Below are 24,930 nucleotides of genomic sequence, written 5' to 3'. Positions count from 1 at the left end.
TGTTGGGGGTGGGGGAGAGGGGGACACAACATCTAGTATATAGCATAGCCTCATGTGAACAGCATAGCTGGAGAATAAGGTATATTGAGAAAGAGAGGACAGATGTGAAGGGATCTGCTTAGGAAGGATCTCGAGTGTCATGATTTTATCTTTTAGGTAATGGTGAGTTATTCAAAGTTTCTTAGGAAAGAAGGGTAAGATGTTACCAGAGGAGTAGAATTAATAGACATTTCCATAGAATTAAATAAGGTGATTAAGTAGAAAAGGAAATAAGGGGGAAATTTTCTGCAGATTTGTAGAAATTCTCTTAGACTGTCTTCAACTCAGTTACATGACTACTCCACTTGGCATTTGTTCTTGTCTTACTGAGGTGCCCTACTATGACAAACTAAGCATGTTCCTTTACTCCCTAGTCTACTTGTTACTTGAAATCTAAAAGTCACAGGCTCTAGAAGATACTCAATGCACACATTTCCTGTTAGTAAATGGGATCCACTTTATTTATCCACGAGCAAGATTTCCACTTAAGTATTTTATAAATGGGAAGTATTTGTTAGAATAGGAGTGGGGTTCATTGTTGGAGAACATTGGAATCCTTTTTCAATGACCGTGAATAGGTCAGGAAGATTTTGGTGGCAAATAATTGAAAACCTCACACAACTAGCTTAAATGGTAAGGAATTTTAATGATACTTGTAACTGGAAGGGTCAGGAGGAAGGCTGGGTACTGCCCTGACTTAATCCAGTGGCTCTGGACGCATGTATCTGGTTCCTCTTGGCTCTGCTTTTTTCTCAGGCCTGTAGTGACACTGCTCCGGATTTCACCTCAATGCCTAACATTATCCAGAAGAGAAAGAATCTATTCAGGAGGAGAAACAACTTTTCTAGAAGTCTCCTGCAATGATCTGGTATCTTAAGACAAACATTTTCATGTTTTTCTTTTATTTACATTTTTTGTTCTTGAGACAATCTTAAATTTATAGAAAAGTGGCAAAACAGGACAAAGCCTTTTTTTCTGAACTATTTAAGAGTAATTGGTCACCTGAAGTTCCATCTACCAGAATGATTTAATGCATATTTCTTATGAACAAAGAATTCTCACCCACAGACTCCATTCAAGTCTTCCTACTCATCCCAATAATGTCCTTTAAAGAATCCTTGACTTTTGTGACTTAGGCATTTTAAAAGAGGAGAGCCCAGTGATTTTGTAGAATGTCCCTCAATTTGAGTTTATCTGATGTTTCCTCATGACTGGATTCGGATTTTGCATCTTTGGCAGAAGATGATACTGTATTTGTCTCCTTGCATCCTATCATCTGGCACATGATTTCAATTTGTTTAATCATTGGAAAAGCTTATTTTGATCACTTGATTAAAGTCATTATCTGCCAGACTTTTCCACTGCAGAATTACTCCATTTCCTATTGGAATTTTAATTCATATTTTGTAGGGAAGTACTTTGAGACAATATGAATGTATACTTTCACATCAAAATTTCAGCATACATATATATAAATTTTATATATAAATATCTATATATAAATTTCAGCACTTTATATATATAATGTCAGTATGGATTCATGAGATTCTATTTTATTTAATGGTCGATGATATGTAACTTCCACTATTTATTTTTATGATCAGATTATCCCTGATTTGGTCAGTGTTTGCCTCATTAAGCTGGCTTCTGTGTCCTTTTGAAACATACACTAATTTGGGGGGCACTTCTCTTCCTTCTGATAGAAAAAGATATTCCAGACTCATTCTTGTCCTTTCTCTGCTTGAGTCATCATATCAGTCATTTCTCCAAGAAACCCTGGCTCCATTCAGTGCAGGATGATGTTTAGAAGCCACAATTTAGATATTAAGTGTTCTTATGCTACCGGGTGTCAAGGCATCTAGATTCTCTTAGCAGACAGGACAAAAGAATGGACCTGGTATATATACTTGCATTTACACCTGTATTTACTTCAACTTTGAGATGTGTATTTCTGTATATAGTTAAGTATCTCTTTATGGTGGTATGTATCCCTATCTACCTCTCAATCTCTATTTCTATGTATATCTCCAGTTCACACTAATGTCTTCAATTCCAAAACAAGAGCACAGGGTTCAAACTAGTTTCTCTCTTTCCACATTTGTAATGCCTTATTCCAACAGTAAGAAACTTGGCTCCCACAATTCTTGTTATGCTAGTTTATTTGACTAATCCCCCATATGTAATAAGTTTCCCATTGCTGTAGTCATCTGCTACACTCAGACGGTCTATCTGTCTGCAATTCCCTTCTTCATTCTACGTATGCTTTACCTAGTGGAAACTCCTGTTCTACTTTCAGGGCTCAAATCAAATCACTTTTATAAAATTCCCTTAGCTGGTTTTGTTATGTTCTATTTTGGCCCTATTTTACCCTGTGCAAACTTTAATTTATGCAATGTATTTGTTCACATGACCCAACAGAGCTCCTGGAGGGTGGGAGCTAGATCTTCTTTACCTCTGAATCTTACTATCTTCAGAGCCAAAACAGTACCTGGCATATGATGAATTTTAAGTTTATGACAAAGGGATGATCATAAAAGGCCTCAACTGAGTGTCAACCCTGCTGAAGGAGGTGTTCAGCTCCTGGGGATAGAAGCCAGAGTGCTTGGACGGGCTGAGGAAGAGGAGAGACAGCAGTTACTAGTAACACTCTTTATGTAGACTTCAATCCCTCAAGTCATTAAAGCTCTAAGCAAGAAACACAAAATATCCATGCATCATAAAGAAAAAGATTGATATATTTTATAATGTAGAAACAAAAAAATATTGTCTTGAGAAATCTACCCAAAAAAAGGGGGGGAAAGACAAAATGGGAAAAATATTTGCAATTCATATCGCAAAGAGTTAATTGTCTTAATATAGAAAGAGCTCTCACAAATGAGTAAGAAACAGAATCATCCATTCAATAGCCAAAAATGGACAGAGCGTGTAAGTAGGCATGCAAAGAAAAAACGAAAGTGACTTTTAACCATATGAAAAGATGTTCAACTTTATTCATAATTAAAGAAATGCAAATCAAAACAACATAGTGTGCAGATTTTACTTGTCAAATTGGCAAAAATTTAAGTCCAATAATAGCCGGTGTTGGCCCGGATGGCCCCGGTTTGGAGGAACTTGCATCTATCACCACTTTGGTGGGAGTGAAAATTTATCCAACACTTTGATAGCAAAATTTGTCTACATCTTTAACATTTTAAATTCACATACTCTTTAATTCAAATAATTATACTGGGAAAAGGAAAGGGAGGGGGACTGAGATAGGCTGTGATTTCAGAATATATTTATTCTGCCCTGACTGGGCTTTACTCCAAAATCCTTGTTCACATAGTTTCTTGTTCATGGTGGCTGTTCACATTATTGGTCTTTTCTCAGCAGTCAGACACCATTGCCCCTTGGCTCCAGCACCAAAGAACTATGCTTTCCATCATTGGAAAGATGATATGAGAGACCTGCCTTCAGTGTGACATGGTTGCTGGGATGAGAGTTGTTTGTTTTTAGTAACAGGAATGTGTTTGTTCTGCTCTTTAGTGGGCACTACTATTGTGAAGTCAGCATCCATTCTCCTCTCTTCTTTCCTAAGAAACTTGCAGAGAGCTGGGACCAAGGCAGTAGGTAGTAGAGGGGATAGAAATGGAGACTGGGGATGGAAGGGGAACAGTGGTCAAGGTTTGGTCTTATTGGAAGTGGGGAGTGGTGTGTGTCGGGGGAACAAGGAAGCTGGGAAAATGGAGAAGTGAAGTGAAGAGTGCCCTCTGGGAGGACTTCCAGGTTTCTTCTAATGTGTATGGTGAAACCAGTGAGCATGAAGGGAGCATGAGAAGAGAGGCAGATCATCAGGCAAGGTAATTTAGTTTTTGGCTCACTGAGCTTGCTGTGTTAGTGGGACAACCAAATAGAGATAGCCAATAGGCAGTGGGAACTAAGTAGCTGGGGTTCTGGTGAAGGTCTGAATTAAAGATACTGATTTCTACCAGTTAATCGTTGTGGTTGAAAGTGGATAAGATAAGCAGATAATGAAGGAAGTCCTGCAATGTATATATTTTAATTTGGCACATACTTATATAGCACTTGCTATGTGTTAGTCACTTTGCAAATATTTACTCATTTAAGGCAAATAAAACTTTGAGGAAGATACTATTATTATCCTTATTTTGCAGATGAGAGAGTGAAGGCTCAGAGGTTTTCTGCCCTGCCCAAGCTCTCAGAGGTCACTGTACCCAGGCTATCTGGACCCAAAGTCCATGCTCTCACTCACCCACCATGCTATACTGACACTTTACACTGGATACTGATCATCAATATGTTTATCAGGAAGCTTACAGGGTCAAGAATAATGATCACTTATTCTGTTCTGGGAATAAGTTTGTATATAGACAATCCCCTGTCCTTAGAGGTAAAAGCTGAGACACCTGTGAATTGAAGAGCATCCTCTGGACTTAGGAGTCAATGCACCATGTTAACTGTGCCTTTTACTTCTCCGTGAATGCAGGACATTAAAATGGCAAGTGACCTACAGGGAAACCCATGGGGCTAACTCACACTGCTTGTCCACTTTTAGTTAATTTCCACTCATCTTTTATATTCCTCCTCTCTTTTGTTTTTCTTTTAGCAAGGTGCAAATAACATTGTAAATTTACTATTCCCACAATAAATCTTCTCAAAAAAAGATCACTTATCAGTGATAGATATCACACAAAAAGAAGACCTTAACAAATTATAGTCATTTGAAAATAATACAAAATTTTCATGGTCTAAAAGTGTAACAGGAACACAACTCAGAGGGACGTGCTGGTCATGGGCCTTCTGGGCTTAAATCTTGAAGTAGGTAAAATGGATGGGAATTTATATTTTGCAAAGTTATGGGCACTAAAAGAACTTCACTTGGGGCAGGGGGTCTGGGCTAGGCACATTGCATGAAATTAGGTGCTGGAATGGGGCTCCCCCTATATTGATAGAGGTTGGTGGAACTTACCACTGATTACTTATTCTGCTTTGGAGCCCCTGACTTATACAAATAGCAGAGAGGTAAGAGGAAGCAGACCCAATCTTGTAACCAGGACCTGGGTCAAATAACCTGCTGCCACAATAACTTAATCTGAGATATTTCATTCTCTGTAACATGGAAGTCTTGAGCCACCAATATAATATCTGGTTCTAGTTTGAGAGACCTTAGAGAGGGGCACATAGAGGTACCATCAAACTGCTAAACAGGAAGAGAAGGAAGAGAAGAGAGGAGAGGAAAGGAGACAGACACTTCCATTCAAGATGAGCATACAAACTAAAGTTCCTAAACAGATTGAAAATGAACACTAAGGAAGACTACCAACAAAAGAAGCTATTGGGAGTTTAACTCATTCTAGACAAAACGATAATAATAGAAGACTACTTAGCTAATCAAAATACACCCCATCCCATTTTAAAAATTCCAGTAGAGTTAACATAGTATATTATACTAGTTTCAGGGGTACAATGTAGTGATTCAACAATTCTATACATTACTCAGTGCTCATCAAGTGCACTCTTAATCCCCATCACCTACTTCACCCATCCCCCCACCCACCTCCCCTCTGGGAACCATCAGTTTGTTCTCTATAGTTAAGAGGCTGTTTTAATGGTTTGTCTCTTTTTCCTTTGTTCATTTGTTTTGTTTCTTAAATTCCACATGAGCAAAATCATATGGTAGTTGCCTTTCTCTGATTGACTTATTTCACTGAGCCTTATACTCTCTAGATCCATCCATGTTGTTTCAGATGGCAAGATTTCATTCTTTTTTTTATGGCTGAGGAATATTCCTTTATAAATGTATACTACCTTTTCTTTATCCATTCATTTATCAATGGACTCTTGGGATCCTTCCATAATTTGGTTACTGTAAATAATGCTGCAATACACATAGGGGAACATATATCTTTTTGAATTAGTGTTTTCATATTCTTTGGGTAAATATTCAGTATTGGAATTACTAGATCATATGATAATTCTATTCTTTAATTTTGCAGTTTTCCAGTGGCTATACCAGTTTGCATTCCCATCAACAGTGTACAAAGATTCTTTTTTCTTCACATCCTTGCCAACTCTTGTTTTTTTTTTTAATTTTAGCCATTCTGACATGTATGAAGTAATATCTCATTGTGATTTACATTTCTCTGATAATGATGGATGTTGAGCATTTTTCATGTGTTTGTTGGCCATGTGGTTATCTTTGGAGAAATGTCTGTTCATGTCTTCTGCCCATTTTTAAATTTGGTTACTTGGGTTTTTTTGGTGTTAAGTTGCATAATTTCTTTTTTTAAAGATTATTTTATTTATTTGAGAGAGAGAGTGGGTGGGGAGGGGCAGAGGGAGAGAGAGAATCTCAAGCAGACTTCCTGACACAGGGCTCCATTTCACAACCCTGAGATCATGACTTGAGCTGAAATTGAGAGTAGGACACTCAACCAACTGAGCTATCCACATGTCCCAAGTTGCATAAATTATATATATATATATTTCAGATATGTCATTTGCAAGTATCCTCTTTCATTCAGTAGATTGTCATCTAGTTTTGTTGATTATTTCTTTTGCTGTGTAGAAGGTCTTTATTTTGATGTAGTCCCAATAGTTTATTTTTGTTTTGGCTTCCTTTGCCTTAGGAGACACATCTAGAAAAATGTTGCTATGATCAACGTCAGAGAAATTACTGCCTATGCTCTTCAAGGATTTTTATGACTTCAGCTCTCACATTTAGGTCCTTAATCCATTTTTAGTTTATTTTTGTGTATGGTGTAAGAAAGAAAGTAGTCCAGTTTCATTCTTTTGCATGTAACTGTCCAGCTTTCCCAACACCATTTGTTGAAGAGACTGTCTTTTTCTCCTTGCATATTCTTACTTCCATTGTCAAAAATTAATTGACTATATAATCATGGGTTTATTTCTGGGTTCTCTATTCTATTCCATTGATCTATGTATCTATTTTTCTGCCAGTATAACACTGTTTTGATTACAACAGCTTTGCAGTATATCTTGAAATCTGGGTCTGTGATACCCAGCTTTGTTCTTTTTCAAGATGGCTTTAGTTATTTGGGGTCTTTTGTGGTACCATACAAAGTTTAGAATTATTTGTTTTGGTTCTATGAAAAATGCTCTTGGCATTTTGATATGTATTACATTAAATCTGTAGATTGCTTAGAGTAGAATGTACATTTTAACAATATTTTTTCCCAATCCATGAAATGGAATATCTTTCCATTTGCTTGTATCATCTTTAATTTCTTACATCAACATCTTATAACTTTCAGAGTACAGGTCTCTCACCTCCTTGGTTGAGTTTATTCCTAGGTATTTTATTATTTTTGGTGCTTTTGCCCAATTTTTTAAAAAAAACTCATCATGCTACGTCATTATTTGTGTATAGAAATGCAACAAATTTCTGTATATTGATTTTGTATCCTGTGACCTTATTGAATTTGTTTATCAGTTCTAGTAGTTTTTTGGTGGAGTCTTTAGGGTTTTCTCCATAGAGTATCATGTTATCTGCAAATAGTGAAAGTTTTATTTCTTTCTTACCAATTTGGATGCCTTTTATTTTATTTTGTTGTCCAATAGCTGTGGCTAGACCTTCCGGGACTATGTAAAATAAAAGTGATATGAGTGGACGTCCTTGTCTTGCTCCTGATCTTAGAGGAGAAGTTCTCAGTTTTCCCCCATTGAGTATGATGTTAGCTGTGGGTTTTTCATATATGACCTTTACTGTGTTGAGACATGTTACTCTAAACCTACTTTGTTGAGAGTTTTTATCAGGAATGGATGGTGTACTTTGTCAAATACTTTTTCTGCATCTGTTGAAATGATTGTTTGGTTCTTACCATTTTTCTTAGTGATGTGATGTATCATGTTGAGTGATTTGTGAATATTAAACACCTTTGCATCCCAGGAATAAATCTCACTTGATTGTGGTGAATGATTTATAAATAAATACATTGTTGGATGTGGTTTGCTGATATTTTGTAGAGGATTTTTGCATCTATGTTTATCAGAGATATTGTCCTGTAGTTCTCTTTCTTTGTAGTTATCTTTACGTGGTTTTTGGTGTCAGGGTAATGCTGGCCTTGTAGAATGAATTTGGAAGTTTTTCTTTTTGTTTTTGTTTTTTGGAATAGTTTGAGAAGAATAGGTATTAACTCTTCTTTAAATGTTTAGTAGAATTCATCTGTGAAGCCCTCTAGTCCTGAACTTTCGTTTGTTGGGAGTTTTTGACTACAGATTCATTTTCATTGCTGGTAATCAATCTGTTCAAATGTTCTATTTCTTTCTGATTCCACTTCCTTTTCTTATTAAACAGATAGCTAGAGAGCATTTATTAGCCATCCTTGCAGTTAATTGTGGCCTTATGAGCCAAAGAAGTGCTAGGAGAAATGAGGTCTGCTATTTGCATATCTGGCCCACAAAAACTTCCCACAAGCACTCCTCTAAAATTTTTTTTCCATGTACAAGCTGATTGGGATAGAGACATCCATCGTAACCTTGGGAGCAAGAACATGTAGAAAAGGCAGAGCTGGATCCTTCAATGATTTTTTAGAGGAAAACTGGCTTACCATCCTGTTCCCCTACATAGGACTGCTAACTAAAAATAGTCACTGTTGTGTTAAGCCATTACATCTGTGGATACTCAAAGAGAATCAAGGAAAGAAAACTTAGATAAAAGGTGAATAAGAAATAACGAAAATAAGCAGAAATAAAACATCAGTAGGTGAATATGGAAAAAACCCCCAGAAATCCTCAAGTAAAAACAATAAGTGAAATTTAAAAACACAATAAATGAAATAAACTCTACCATCCACTTGAGAAAATTGATGAACTGGAAATATCACTAGAATGCAGTATGAAGAGAAAAAAGAAACACATGAAAGAGCAGTTAGAAGTTACAGAAGGGAGTCCGAGGGACCTCAATAATCATATAGTAGGAGCTCTAGAAGAAGGCAAGAATTGGCTCAATGGTGAACATCAAAATTTGAAGATACATTGATGGTAATTTTTCAAAGCTGAAGAAAGCCATTGGTTTTCAGATTAAAAGTGTAAACTGAATCAATAAAAGTAATTGCATACCTGGAAGTACTATAATGAAACACTGAATATCAAGTATAAGGATAAAATGTTAAAGGCTATTAGAAAAAAATAAACAGTAAATCTATGAAAACAATACCTTGAATACATAAGACATCTACTTAACCACAATAGATGATAGGAGACACTGGAATAATATTTTCAAAGGTAAATGGAAAATAGACAACCTAGAATTCTATACTTCACTAAACTATTTATGCAAGAGGGTAAATAAATTTTTAGACAAAGATTAAATGAGTTCACCACCTAAAGATTCTCCCTGGAAGAACTAATGAAGATGTATTTCAATAGAGGAAAAATAAACCCAGAAGGAAGGGCAGGATCTTAGAAGCAATGGTGAACATAAATCTTTAATAAAATATATTTTACCAAAGGAAATCAATGAGAAGAAAATCTAATTTTTGTGTGTATGTTTAAAAAGGCAGTGTAACTCAAATTCTAAACAATAACCATAAGGAAGAATATTTTCAGTGGGTAGTTGAAGCATTTCTTGTCATGTTTGAAAGAAGAAGAAAGACAATTTTTTAACTTCCTTATTTATGATTAATTATGATAGTTAAAAATTGAAAAATGCAAATAAAACAACAGAACACAACATATCCTTCCAAAGCAGCAAAAGACTCAGAAGGAATAAAGTAAACATTAACAAAATTTAGGGGAAGTTAGAAAAGGAGAAAAAAAGAAGCAAGTGAAAAAACATGGAATAAAGTGGTAGAAATATGTTTAAAGGGATCAGTAATTACAGTAAATGTAAAAAGTTGTAGGTCTTTTAAAAGACATAGACTTTCAAATTTGATTTTTAAAAATTAAATTACACTTTGTGCTATTAACAAGAGGCATACTTAAAAAATAATAGTAAAAATTTACACTGAAAAAACTAATTGGAAAAATTAAACTGGCAGATGAATTTTAGAACAAAGATTCATTTACAGGGATAAAAAGGAACATTCACAAAAAGAAAAGAACAATTCTGCAACAGATGATAATCAGAAATTTGTATGTTCTTAACAATACATGTCAACATATAAAACAACACTAAAAGAATTACAAGGAAAATGTATAAGGAAAATGAAAGATAACTTGATAAAAAATAAATATATAAAGGATTTCAACAGCACAATTAAAAAATGGTTTAATTAGATAGTAAGATGCATAATTCCTACACCTAATAGAGATATTGTACATTATTTTCCAGCACACTTTGAACATTTATAAAAATTGACACCCTTAATAACACAATCATAATCTCTGACTATAATGCAATTTATTTAGAAATACACAATAAAAAGAATATATGACAAGAGGTAAACTCATGTATTTGTAAACCATAAAAGAGGAAATCACAATAGAAATTACCAAGGGGACAGTGTGGATTTCTACTTAACTGCAGTTAGCTTGTTACCTTGCTAAAGTAGCAGCTTGTTTTATTATCCCAATTTATGCTTAAATAATTCCTTCTATATTTTCCTTCTCCCCTTCTCCCACCTTTAATTTTCAAGACTTTTGCTTTTATTTTGCTTTAAGGACATTTTCCAGAAATCCTTTTTTACTTTTATAGCTTTTGTATTTTTATTATTGTTCTTTATCCTCAAAAGTATCTGCTTTTACACTACAAACATATTATCTCAATGATTTTTAGCTTTCAATGCTTACTTTTGTGTTTTTAACAACTAAATCTCATTGACTTCTGTTTTCCCTCTATTTCAGCTCATTATTTTAAACTCTTTTTTAAAAAATAATAATTCCATTAAAACGTTTTAGTCCTTTCACAAGTTTTTTTCCTCTAACCTTTGAAAATCCCTCTCTAAACTTCCTACCTTGTATTTATTAATTTACCTAAGTATTTTTCTTTTGTTAGCCCTTTTTTTCCTTAATTTGTAGAATAAGAACCAACCTTAGAAGCTTGGCATTAAAGTGGCAGTGTGAAGGAAACTCATACTTACAGGTTGAGCTTGTGTCTGCTGCACCTGTCCTCTCTCCAACCACAAGGTTGCCCTGTCCACTCCACCCCCTGCCCAGTTCCTGCCAATGGGGGAGTCTCAGAACTCATCAAGGTTGGGTTTCCACCCTGGAGGAATCTGGAAACTCCTGGGTTAACTATTCTCAGGGCAATGGTTTTCTCTGTGCAGATGAAGTACTTGATTTACTGGAACAATTTCTCTTTCTCAGTACAAGGTCTCCAGTATACTATATATATAAATGAATTACTTATAATAAGGGGGTAATCAGAGTTAAGCTACTATTAGCTCAACATTCAAAATTCTATTTATATTTATATGCTTGTTTTACAAAAATGGAGCCATAATGCCCTGCTACTTGCTAACCTAATAGCACATGGTGACATTAATATATAAGCCTCAATGTCAAGCATAATGGCTACATCACATTTCATCATATGGATTTTTAACCATTTTTGAACTGAACCCTGATTGATGGCTATTTTGGTTGAGTCTTTCACATCCTTCTAGTTTTAGCTCTGTGTATGTCATTGACTCTTTTTGGGGATAAATCCCTGGCCAAGGTAACATTTTCTTCTGGTCCCATCCTGCCACTTTCCTCCCTCTACTCAAGGAGAGGAAAGTTCATTTGAAATGACAAAAGGAGGTCTTGGATGGGGACTTGGGGGTGTGGAGGTGTACTGGGGACTCTGCTGGCCCAGGAACAGCTGTAAAACCAGATAAAAGGGATGATTGTGCATGCTCCAGATAACCTCAAGTTTACAAACCCCTCTTTGCAGATAGTTTCGAAGATCCCTTCCTTTGTATTTTAGTACGTCCCAACTCCACCCACTGCTTCATTCCAGTTGGAAGGCTGTAAAAAGCCAGAGAACCAGCAACCCCTACCTTTCCTCTTACCTTCCTTCATTGTCTGTTTTCAGCCTGCTAGAAAGGTCCAATTTTCAAGCTTTTTCTCTGGGAAATGAAATACAAAGAACCTCGTGGACCATCTATAGCCCTCACATGCCATGAGGCTGAAGAGAATGGAGGGAAAGCAAGAGGACCTTGGCCTGACCCAGTAAGGAGCTGGGTGGTTTTGTTATTCCATGGGATTCACCATGCTCTTTCCCAGGCTGGGCTCCTGAATTACTTGCTCTTATACTTTTTTTTTTTTCTTAAGATTTTATTTAGTTGAGAGAGAAAGAAAGAGAGAGTGGGAGGGAGAAGGAAAGAGATTTTGAAGCAGACTCCAAGCTGAGCACAGAGCTGAACGTGGGGGTTCAGTGCCATGACTGCAAGACCGTTCCTGATCTGAGCCAAAACCAAGATCGGCCGCTCAACTGACTGAGCCACTCAGGTGCCCTCTTATACTTTATTTTCAAATTTACCAACTTCCTTCTCAGTGGAAAAATAGAACATTTTTTCCTTAATATATGGGTCTTCTTTGCTTTCCCTCCTGAGTTCAAGAACTTGGCTAGTGCAAAGGTTTTTCTGGAGGAGGCTTTAAACACCAGAATTGCTGCAGTCCTGCTGGATACAATGGATTTCTCCATTTGGCAAGACCCAAGTGGGGCAGCCCAGATCCACCTGAATGTTAGAAGCTGCAGGACTGAGAGGCCAGGGTCACCTGTCCACTGGACCCCTTGGCAGGATTCTCAAAGCACAAGGTTTCTTTGTTTCTTGTCTATCTCCCCACAAGGGTAAAGGACACTCCTCTGAAGAAGTTAGAGTCCTGGAAGGAAAATGTGGCTAACTTTTGAAATATTGTCCATAATGACAACATCACCTTCTTCCTTCAGGTTTCCTCTACTACGACTTTCCTTTCATTTCCTACAGTCTACCATTCACTCAATGACTAAAGAATTCTTTCTTGGATATTTGAGGTTCTAAAAATAAGGAGCCTGATGTTTAGGTTTCTGTGAAATATTTTATATGTAATTGTGGGACACCTTAATTTAGAATTTGCATCTTCCCACTTTCAAGGAGGTTTAGATGCTTTATCCTTGTTTTTTTTTTTTTTTTTCCTTTCAAGGAAACGTTATTGGAAACAAGGTAAGTCCATCCTACCATGTCACCTTTAAGTGGTCCAGCTGAGCGGATAAGTGCATCTTCTTTCCAGATCTGATGTGATTCCCTGGCAGGCTTCCTGTTTTTCTTAACATACACGTTTTCTCTGTCAATGTGTGTGCTCTCTGCTCATACGTATGGTCTCTCTTTGGCTACCTTTTAAGTCTTTACATATTTTACATATCCTAAGGCAGAATTAATCATCTCTTGTTTATCTGAAAGTCAAGGTTGGCTCATTTATTCATTTAACAAGTATCTATGATGTTTCCACTATGAGCAATATCTGAACCAACCATCAGAAAATGGGTGAATCACTTCCCTATGAATAATTCGCTTAGAGGTGAATTATTAGCTTAATGGAAACATGTTCTCTACACTTAAAGGACAGTAAATATATTCCTACCTCTTTTCCAGTGCAGAGTTTCATTGTCTTCCATGTATATGGACCCAACCAGTTAGACCCCTTCAGAGGGTAACTCTCATTACACTCATAGAATATGAGAGCAAAATACCTTGCATTGGGCACTGGATATGTATTTGTCAAATAAGTGTGTATACCTCACAAAAATACTTTCTAGAGATTGTGTTCAGTACTTTCCACTGCTCTTACCTGGGATTATAGGTCAGCAATATTTCAAAAATGAGATGTCAAGTTGGAGACACACTGAGGGTGTGTGGAGGTATGTGTGCAATGACTCTCTAAATTGTTAGGGACTAGAAAAGAAATAATGTGTCCACCTTACTAGTAGGATGTGGAGGGCAGATAGTGACTTGCCAAGACAGCAGGAAGGGTCTTTAGTAGGGTGGTGGCTGCCTTGCACACTGCTAAGGAGATGGTATCACAAACTGCCTTTGAGGCGTGTGCTAAAGTCTTCAGCCCCTGAATTAGAGAGACGATCTTGCCTAGCTGCACCCATGATGCCAAGAACCTGAACAGACTTCTTCTAGGTGATGAGAGGTGCCATATTTGGGGGTTATTTTCTTTGGTAAAGATTTTATTTATTTGAGAAAGAGAGAGTGAGAACGAGAGAGCACAAACAAGGGAGAGAGGGAGAAGTAGGCTTCCCGCTGAGCAGGGAGCCCAATGCAGGACTCGATCCCAGGACCCCAGGTTCACGACCTGAGCTGAAGGCAGATGCTCAACTAACTGAGCCACCCAGGCAACCCATGTTTGGGGCTTCTATATTCTGTTTCTGCCAGCTCAATCCCATACCTCATAAGAACAGGGCATCCAAGAACCCTCTTCAGAATGTCTGCTCCTAAAATAATTCATGTGCAACTTGACTCTGCATTTTCTCTAATTTTCCTTTCTCTTCCTTAACTCCTGCTCTCTGCACGATATGCCATTGAGCAAAGTAGGTCTCTATGAATAGTCCGGTGCTATTATTATCCAAAAGTAGTGGTGTGCTGGTAAATGTTTAACAATCATCTCCCCAGAAAAAAAAAAAAAAGAAAAAGAAAAAAAGTCCTGATTTGCAGTGTTTGGTGATTTCCATAGTGTAAAAATTCCCACCATGGCCAATTTTAAGCTATGCGCTTCCATCACTGAGTTGGGAAGGCATGCACAGTCTCATCGGCCCATATGAATGAGCTGAAGCACACCTCTGCCTAGGTCCCGTCCCTAGACGAGGCCCCAGGAGATACAGCCAGCAATCTGGAGACCCTGGGTCATCATGGAGCTATTAAGAGTGCAGCGTGGGTTTTGGGGAAGCAGGCCCTGGATGGAGTTTGGGGAGGAAACAGCACACGGGGCAGAAGGAGAAGCCAAACCATGTATGACACAGGCCCCAAAAGTCATCCTGTGTGGATCTGAAACAGCCAGACCTTCACGGCCCTGCCTGGTTCAGTCTCAGGATCCACCCCGAAGGAGCCGACAAGTGGGCTGACATGCTGCCCGCAGCTGGGTAGCAAGTCCTTCTCCGGAGGGCATGTGGGCAGCACATCTCAGTGACAACCACATCCAGGTAGACCTAAGTTAGAGCTCAGATCCCCTGCCACAAGGGTGGGGTTAGGGCTTTCAGCAGGAGCGCCTGACAGCCTGTCTTCAAAGAACCACCTGGAACATTCTTGTCCCTTCCCTGGTCCCTCCTGTCCTGGAACTCAGCTTTGCCTGTAGTTCCCACCCTTGGCCTCATCCTGCTCCACATGGAAGGCCCCTGCAGACCCCTTCCTGAATCCTGGTCAAGTTCAGCCTCCACAGCCCAGGCCTGCACAGCCCAGGCCTGCACATCCTCCCGGGAGCCTGACCTGCTTTGGGTTTCCGGCCTTGCTCCTTGGTGCTGGTTCCTAGGGGTGAACCTGCCCTCCTGGAGATCGGGCCAGGCTCTGGGCTGCCACGCCAGGGCCGAGGGCAGGAAGCAGCGCCTGCCTTGTGCACGGTGGGGCAGGCAGAGGTAGCAGCCCCGGTGTGAGGAGAATGAGCAGATGGGCCCAGCGCCCTAGGAGCCGAGAGGGACCGTGGAGCTCCTGTGGCTTATTCTCCTCGTTTACTTATGAGGCCACCGTGACACATAGTAAATAACTGACTTGCCCAGAGTCCCTCAGCTGGTTAGGGACAAGCTGGGGACAGAATGCTGCCCAGCACCATTTTTACACATCCTTCTTCCCGAGGTCTGATTTGTTCGTTGAATTACAGTCTTTCCCCCCCTTCTCTCCAAGATAGTTTGTGTGTTTAGAAACGGCCTCATTAGCAGATTTTATATTCTCCTTGGTTAGCTCCTCTGAGCGCTCACCCCACTCTGGCAGGTGGCCTGTCTGTTTGAGGAGGAATTATCCTGCCTGCCAACTGGGTGTTGGATTTACATGCTGGCTGGGCCGCAGGGAAATCATCTGGAATAGCTAAGGGGCTCCCCAGACTTCTCAGCCTACAGGGCAGAGGCACTGCTGGCGGATGCTTTTTGCCCTATAGCGAGTGGTCCTGGACCTCGGGCCTGGTCTGTGAGGGAGGCAGGCGCCCAGCTTCCACCCCTGGGCCCCCAGCTGTTCCTCTGGCCTCAGGCCCCATTGCTCCAGGGGACCCTCTTGTATTGGTCTCTTCACCCTCCTTCAGTGCATTCTATTAGCAACATTGAATCGAAAAGAACCGAATAATCCTGTTTTACCCTTTTGACGTTATTATTTAGCCTATAACATTTAGTTATTTACTTTTAAAACTTTCCAGCTTTCTTTTCTTTAAAGATTTATTTATTTATTAGAGAGAGAAAGAGAGGGGGAGAGAGCATCTCAAGCTGACTCCACACTGGGCGTGGACCCCCACGACATCACCACCTGAGCCGAAACCCAGAGTCAGTTGTCTCCCTGACTGCGCAAGCTTTTTTCAAGCTTTCATCCATAATTCTTTAGTTCATCCTGCTTTCCATTATGTCAGGGTGTATTTGCTCTCTCTCTAATGTATTCTTTTTGCTAATATTAAGCTGTTTATTTAATCAGCGTCCCCACTAAATGACACATAAGAGGCCTAGGCTTCATGGTGAGGGAGAGTGGAGGTGGGATGTCCTGAGAGGGGAGGCTGTGGGGCTCTGGGGATCCCGGAGCTGTGCCATGCCCCTCTGGCCTGCTTTCACAGAATTCTCCTCTGCTTTGATTCAAAAACCACCAGCCAGGAAGAGTTGGCAAAGCTCCCGGAGCCTACACGTCGTCAGTATGAAATAGTTAAATACCAAAGTTGGGAAGCAGACGGGAGGTGGGGTGTAATATTGTCAAATAAGAAGTATTAATTGAGTCAAGGAAGCCTGTGGAATGATGGGAAGTTGTTTGACTGGTAACAGTATCCAAAGAGGAAGTTTCTTTCTTTCCAGCAAAATCTCAGGGTCGCCTATCAATTACCCTCCCCCCCATCACAGGACAAAGCAAAGAGCATGAATAGAGAAGCCATTTCCCAGCTAACAAGCAGCTGCTGCCAGAACACCAAGGAGCTGGTGCCTGGAAGGAAGGGGAAGCATTGTGCCTTTCAGCATCGTATAGGTCTGGCTTTCACCAGAGTCTAGAAATAGAGTTGATGGAAACTCCACTAAAAAATGGGGCTTTGAAGAATAGCCGACGATGAGATAAAGGGCTCTCTGGGACTGGTATTAAAAATCCAGAATCAAAGAAAGACCAAGCAGAAGGAGAGGATCGATGTGTCCGAGCCAAACTAAGACAGAGGCATTTACCCCAGGGAGGCCCAATTTCCCAGCGACAGGGATTAAAAGTTAGGGACGACTCCACGGCGCGTAAATTGTAGCCTGATAGGTGAACATTATGCTTAAGTTAACTCCTCAGTCAATGGCGTGGGTTCTCATTCTTTCATGTTAGGTTCAATCAGTCTTAGTGGTTTCTTTTGTGAGAGAACCTGAATTAGTCTGCTAGGGCTGCCCTAAGGAATAGCACAGACCAGGTAGATGAAACAACCAACATCTATTTCCTGTCAGTTCTGGAGGCTGGAGGGCCCGGATCGGAGTGTTGGCCGGGCTGCTTCCTCCCGAGGCCTCTCTCCCTGGCTTGTGGATGGCTGACCTCCCCCTCTGCCCTCACACAGTCTTCCCTCTGTATGTATTGTGGCCTCATTTCCTCTTCTTGTAAGGACACCAGTCATGTTGGATTAAGACCCACCCTCGTGACCTCATTTTAACTTAATTACCTCGCTAAGGATGTGTCTTCAAACACAATCCCACATGAGGTACTGAGGCTTAGGATCTCAACATAAGAATCTTGGAGGATAAAATACAACCCATAACAGGACATTTCCGGATATTGTGAAAGATGGAGATCTGGTTGGCTTGTACCCAAGTAACAATTTCTGCCAGGATTCTGGAGTCCAGGCTACATGGAGCAGATAAGCAATGCCCCCTTGAAGAATAGTGCCTTATCAGGGTTTATTCCTTTCAGAACCTAATCCAGTTAACTGGATTCATCCGTTGACACAAAGGCCCAAATTCCTCAAAGTTGAGTCATGGTCCTGTCCTAGCGATAGGACATTGTGACCGTGGTTGTAACATTCCCTCTATCCAGTCTCTTCATGAGGACATGAATGTTCTAAAGTCTCCTGTTGCCATGTTCTGATGAAATCCACATTCTCTACGAATATTTCTTGGAGTTAGTATGAAATTCTCCAGTCAGAGGTTGGATTTATTTTTTGTGCCTGGGACTGATTCTGTGAATTTTGCTGGCACTAGGCAGTAGAGTATCCAGGCGTAGTTGGGTCACTGAAGTCAAGGTGGCAGATCTTGTTCTGTTGATCTCTGGCACCCTTCTCTCTTGCACAGAATTCCCATCTCACTTTGGGGTTAGTAATATGCCAAGTGCAAAAAACTACCTTTCCTGTCCTCTTATCTTAGGTAAAAATGAGGATGGAATATGGTTTATAGCAAGAAGGTATCAATGAAGGGGACCAAGTGGGTTTCCAAGGTTTCAGAAAAACAATGTACAGGGCGCTGCCTCAGACAATCTGTTCGTTTTGTTCTTTGCCCTTTCTCCTTCTTCCTATCTAAAACATGGGTGTGATGGCTGGAGTCCAAGCAGCCATCTTGTAAACATGAACATGAGGATAGAATGAAAATCTAGACAGAACCTGAGTTTTTCATGACTGCCACATAGCCCTGGCCTGTCCTTTTCTGATTTCTTGTCACATGGGAGAAAAACAAGCCCCAAGGGCTGCTGGTATCTATAATGGCTTCCCCTGGAGCACAATGTGAACTGTCGTCTCTGGAGCAGGCCACCCAATGGTTTTGTACCCCAATGTTTATGGCATCAATGTCCACAATAGCAAAACTATGGAAAGAGCCCAGATGTCCATCGACAGAGGAATGAATAAAGAAGATTTGGTATAGATATACGATGGAATACTACACAGCCATCAAAAAATGAAATCTTGCCATTTGCAATGACATGGATGGAACTAGAGGATATTATGCTAAGCGAAATAAGTCAATCAGAGAAAGACAATTATCATATGATCTCACTCATATGTGGAATTTAAGAAACAAAACAGAGGATCATAGGGGAAGAGAGGAAAAAATAAAACAAGATGAAATCAGAGAGGGAGACAAACTATAAGAGACTCTTAATCATAGGAAACAAATGGAGGGTCACTGGAGGGGAGGAGGGGAGATGGGGTAACTGGGTGATGGGCATTAAGGAGGGCATGTGAGGTAATGAGCACTGGGTGTTATATAAGACTGATGAATCACTGACCTCTATCTTTGAAACCAATAATACATTATATGTTAATTAATTGAATTTAAATGAAAAAAATAAAGCGTCTAATATACAAAAAAAAAAATCTCTATCTTGTTTAAGCCACCATTTGGGGGTTTCTATTACCTACCATCAACTGCTATTGCTAACTGGTACAGGTGGTTTGCAATCATTGGAATCATTCCCTTATTTTCCCTGGATGCATGTAGAGCACTTTCTGAAAACCTCTGCAAAAGCCTGTGAATCCCCCTAGAAAACACTCTGTTGAGGGAACTCAAACAAACCTGTGTTCACATGTTAGCTGTGTGACCTTGGACAAAGTAGTTTACCTCTCTGAGCCTCACTTTCTCAAGTGCTATCATACAGGGTCACTGTGAGGATTGGTGAGATAACGTAAAGCACGTGGCCGCATCCCTGCCCACAGGTGCTCCGCGGATGGCCCTCCTGTTACTATGGCGTTACTGGTCCCCTCTAGAGGAAGACTCGCATCACCTGTCCAGGACTTACTCTTCCCTTGGGTGCTCTTCCCGTGTCTCTCTCCAGTTGCCTACAGGACATCCCTGCAGTTAGCAGTTCTGTTTGTCTCTTCCACTTCAGCCCTCAACCACCCTCTCTCTTATGATATCACTGTCCATGCTGTATCTGGTCCTCCTGCATATTGGTTCGAATTGTCACTCCATGCCGTGCCGTGAAACATGCCACGCCATGCCCTGCCACACCTGACCACGCCATACCCAACCATGACACACCAGATTGTACCACACTGTGCCATGCCATCCTCGACTACACTATGCCATGCCACACCCCACCACACTATATCACATTACACTACATCAGACTATACCACAGTGTACCATGCTATGCCATTCCAGACGATGCCGTGCCACACCGTGTCACTCCATGACACATCATACCACACCATGCCAAGTCGTGTGCTTATTAATGAGCTCCAGAGGTTGCCCCAGACTTATCCCTACTCATTTTGGGGGTCCATTCTGTGTTCCCAGCATTTGTCTTGGCTTTGTACCCATTTGGTGGGTGAACCTATATGAACTCCATTCTTGACTTCTTTTTTTTTAGATTTTATTCATTCATTCATGAGAATGAATGTGAAAGAAAGAGGGAGAGAGAAGCAGAGACACAGGCAGAGGGAGAAGCAGGCCCCATGCAGAGAGCCCGATGTGGGACTCGATTCCAGGTCTCCAGGATCACACTCTGGGCTGAAGGCAGGCACTAACCCACTAAGCCACCCAGGGATGCCCCCTTGACTTCTAAGGTCAGCTCCCAGCTCTGCCCTCTCCTTGCATTTTGAAATCTGCTCCAGCCCAGGAGACAACACTACCCCCTTCCTTGCAGTGCATCTCTCCTCCACCCTCATCCCCCAGGGTTGGGAGAACTGCCACTTTTTGTAGGAAAAGATTTCCGTTGTGTTAATATAAAGCTATGTTAACACGAGTCTTCAATATTTAAATGCAATTTGTCATAGTTCAATATTCAATTTTAAGAATCCAGTGAGTTATGTATATGTTTATACATGCATATATGTATATAGAAATATATTTTAGAAGTAGGGTTATTATATGGATTCATATATGTAAAACACTTCATTTCTTTGTATAGATCATGCTTATTTCCTTTATTTCTGAGAAAATAAATAGAGAAGTATGGTCTATAAGAAAATCCACCCCATTGACTGTGGTTTTGTTATAACTTATGGTTCTAGTTCTCTTCTCACTCTTAGTATCTGCAGTGCTCTGACCCAGACAGTGTCCATGAATGAATATACTCCATGAGAGTGACATTGTAACTTGATGACACCCTGCCCATCCCCTCCTGATCACTTCAGAGGAATAGCTGGGGGGTTACCATGACAAGGAAACTATTTAGCTATTGAACTAGACACTTTTTCCTAGTATTTCTCCACTGAAGAAATGTGCTAATGTCATAATAAATGTGATTTTTATATAGATAGAGGTTAAGTGTGCATATATGTGTATACTTTTGTTATCTGATATGAACTTAACCTTTATTTAGTATTTGCTTTATTGTTTGGGCAACATGAGTCCAGGACACTGTTCTATCAGTGTAATTCCTAGGGCGTGGGTTCTGATAGGAGCCTTGCCAAAAATAGTGCCACATGCAGCCGTTTGCCCAATTGCCTTTCCTTGAAACCTTCAGAACCACCTGTGACTCTTCTTTCATTTTTCATTCATTCACTTTATTAGTGAGAAGTTTGAACTTAGTTGGTGAAGAGGTGTGCTGTGAGCACATAGGGGAAAGTAGAGAACCCCTACCAGGGAAGGCTTTGCCGAGGGGGTGAATTTGAGCTGAGTCTTTGAAGGATGGTGGAGAATTGCCCCGTGGGGGCAGGGGACATGGAGGAAGGTAGTCCTCATTTGCAATCACAAATAGTAATTAAAGACACCTCTCCCTTTATTTTTCTCGGATTTATCATCTCAGATTTATCATCTTGGATTTGTTTATCATCTTGGATTTCTCAGATTTATCATCTCAGATTTATCATCTTGGATTTGTTTATCATCTTGGATTTCTCAGATTTATCATCTCAGATTTATCATCTTGGATTTGTTTATCATCTTGGATTTCTCAGATTCATCATCTTGGATTTATCCCATTTCTTCTTTATTCATGACTGCCCTAGTTCAGGCTCTAGAGTCATCCCCTAACCTTGGGTTGCGGCCTCAGATTGCATCTGCGTGCCCCCAGCATGTCCTGCACGTCACTCAGCATCTCGCACAGTCCCTTCTGCCTGCAGTGTTTATTGAATAATTTATAGACTAAACAAGTCATCATAAAATGCTGGTTTCTGGTTCTGTTGTCTATAAATATGCAGGATGAAGCCTAAGCTCTGTATTTCTGGCACTTAATGTCTTCTACATTCTAGCCCTACCTGTCTTTTCTGCTTGTTTTTCCATTACGTTTCTGCACCATCTCCCCTTTCCCATCCATTCTATCTGCTTACTGTTCCTTAAACTCACTTGGAAAGTTGAGACCTCCATGTCTTTAATCACATGCTTCTGGATTTCTCTACAACGATCCTGATCTTAAACAGCCCTCAAGACCTCCTTCAGGTTTCCCCCCTTCACAAACCTCTCTTCTCTTCTATCCCACAAACTAATTCTCCTTCTTTCCTTCCTAATCTTGTTTCCCTAAATTTCTCTGTTTTAAAAACTCATAATTTGTATTATTTATTAATCCATTTTGGAATTAATCATCCTGGTCCTGTAAGCAAATTTTGTGATTGCCTTGTCTTATAATGAACATACTTCTATGCTTATTAATTTAATAGAAGATTTGTGAGTTTTTTTTTAATTACAAAAAAAGCAAGAATTTGGGGCACCTGGATCGCTCAGCCAGCTGAGCACCCAACTCCTGATTTCTGCTCAGGTCATGATCTCAGGGTCGTGGGATCGAGCCCCATCGAGCTCTGCAATGGAGTCTGCTTGTTCCTCTTTCTCTCTCTTTGACTCGTCTCAAACAAATAAATAAAATATTTTTTAAAAAGCAGGAATTTTGTTTTATTTGTGTGAGAGCAGGAATTTTATATTTCTCTGTATGTCTCAGAGTGGTGCTATTCAAACTGGAGTGCAGACCAGTATCTATCAGCAAACTCGTATGGAACTGGAACGAGGTAAGTACAGCAATTTGAGACTAAGATTTAGGAATTTTCCTGCAGTGTGCCACTGTTGTGACATCTACATCCAAGCTTGTATCCTGGGCTCGCTTGGTTGAATAGGATCTAGACCAGACTGAGTACTGTTGAATTCCTGCACTGAGGAATGTCCCATGTTGTACAGATGATACGCAAGCCATGAGCATAGGGCCATGCATCAGTCTGCAAGAATTGGGAATGGCAGTGGCTGGGCCTTGATCATAGGTGGTGAAGCACCATCCTGGAGCATCGAGCATGGGACCTGGCACAGCACTAGTACTTACATTGTGTAGTAGACTGATAAACACCATCCATCTGAACACTTTAATAGCCATGTTTTTCTCTTCTATCCCTGTATAAGAATCAGAAGCATCAACATAAGTGCAATGCAAATTCAATTCACATTACATATGTAACCCAGATGTTAGTTGGGTAACCCTGACCTTTAAGAATTAAATGAGATTGCCTTATTATGCTACAAATTACGGGAAGTCTAATAATGCCTTCTTCAGGATATATGCAAGTGTTGGAGGGCTTACCCACCCACAGTCACCTCTGGCTCCCAATCTCACCACCCCATGCTCCTGTAACCCTGACCCGGATGGGGAATTCAGGCTCTTTGTTAATTTTCCCAAACTCTCTGCTCTCAGGTAGAAAAATATTCACCTGAGAAATCTTTTGCTTGGGCAGCAGACTTTACCAAAGATTTGGGGCTAAAGAACAATTTTTGTTCCACAGAGGTATCATATTAAAAAGTTATTTTGCTCAAGTGTTTCACTACTTGTAATGCTTCTGGAAGCCTCACAAGAGTCTGACTTTCTGGCTCTTCCCTCCCATTCTCACCTTGGCCTTTCTGTAGATGATATGATTAGTCTCTGTAATCTTTCCTGAGTCAGGGTTTTTGGGGGGCCCTTGCTGAACATGTTGATCTCCTCCTGGGGATGGTGGTGGAGCTGTCACCACTTACTTGTTACGTAGTAAAATTTGCAGCTTTATCAGTCAACCTAAAACTCTTCAAATCATTCAGACTTTCTTTCCACAGTTTCAGCAGTGTGCATTGTCATGGAAAGTGAGGTCCAACTAAGAAAAAGGTGATCCATGTCCCCCTCCTGCTCGCTCAGGGACTTACCTGCAGGCACTGGATTCCTGGAAGTTACATGCAGGCATGGATTGGTCCCATGTACCAACCCAAAGCTCCTTCCTCCCACCCCAATAAATTCTCATATAAAAATGAGTACAGTGATTTTTTTCCCCATTGTACATACAAGAATCACTTGTCTTAAGTCACTGGCAGACTCAACTGCCATCTTAGCATGGGAAATTCTCTTTGTCACCCACTCGTGTGTAGTTAAATAAACCATGGATTGGTGGTAGAAGAGAGAAGACATTTTACAGAACAGTGGGGAGGTTTTTATGTGTGTGAGGTCACTGTCCCTTGCTCTAGGTACCGCGCTTTGAGCAGTGAAACTGGGTCAGTGAAAATTAAACCAACTAGGGCCTTCCCTAATTCTGCGAGGCTCTTTTTCCTACATATTTTCCCATATATTGATTTCTTGCTTCAAGACATTTCTGTTATATTTTCAAGAGCTCAAGGATGCTGCCCAACTGTGGCATTGTGAGGGTTGGGACAGAGCTCAGTGACAGTATAACAATAGGAGAAAAGCCCTCAGGACGTGGGGAGGTGATGTCATTGGAAGGCAGATAAAGGCGACGCTTGTGTCTGGAACTGGCCCAGAAGTGGACTGGAGAGGAATTCAGGCTCACAGAATGAGTCTAGATGGGAGATCATCCACTTAGAGCCAGAGGTCTCCCAATCCAGGGTGGGCCGGCTGTTTCCCCGCAGACAGACCAGAGAAATCGCTCTTGCCAACCCAGAAAGAGACAGGGACCCTACTGGGTGAAGGGAGAGGGTGGAGCTCTGGTGGCAGCTGTCTCCCAGGA

At 40.4% G+C, this 24,930-nt stretch overlaps 2 long non-coding RNA genes across 4 annotated transcripts in view; one reads left to right on the top strand and one right to left on the bottom strand.

The window, feature by feature from the left end:
- On the top strand, window positions 1-24,194 carry LOC100682564. Of its 3 annotated transcripts, XR_005384244.1 has the most exons (6): window positions 1-672; window positions 796-907; window positions 12,017-12,153; window positions 12,256-12,432; window positions 13,108-13,127; window positions 24,032-24,194. It is a non-coding gene; the product is annotated as an uncharacterized LOC100682564 (long non-coding RNA). The 3 variants fall into 3 exon arrangements; XR_005384242.1 differs by lacking the exon at window positions 13,108-13,127; XR_005384243.1 differs by lacking the exons at window positions 13,108-13,127; window positions 24,032-24,194 and having other exon boundaries at window positions 12,256-12,505.
- The window catches only part of LOC111094044, a 29,245-nt gene continuing 27,115 nt past the window's right edge, over window positions 22,801-24,930 (bottom strand). The window contains exon 3 of the long non-coding RNA XR_005384245.1: window positions 22,801-23,341. This is a non-coding gene — a long non-coding RNA (uncharacterized LOC111094044). The remainder of the gene's footprint in view (window positions 23,342-24,930) is intronic.

Source organism: Canis lupus, chromosome 35 (genome assembly GCF_011100685.1).
Source record: "Canis lupus familiaris isolate Mischka breed German Shepherd chromosome 35, alternate assembly UU_Cfam_GSD_1.0, whole genome shotgun sequence".
NCBI classification, from domain to species: Eukaryota; Metazoa; Chordata; class Mammalia; order Carnivora; family Canidae; genus Canis; species Canis lupus.
This window is presented reverse-complemented; position numbering and strand designations above follow the sequence as displayed.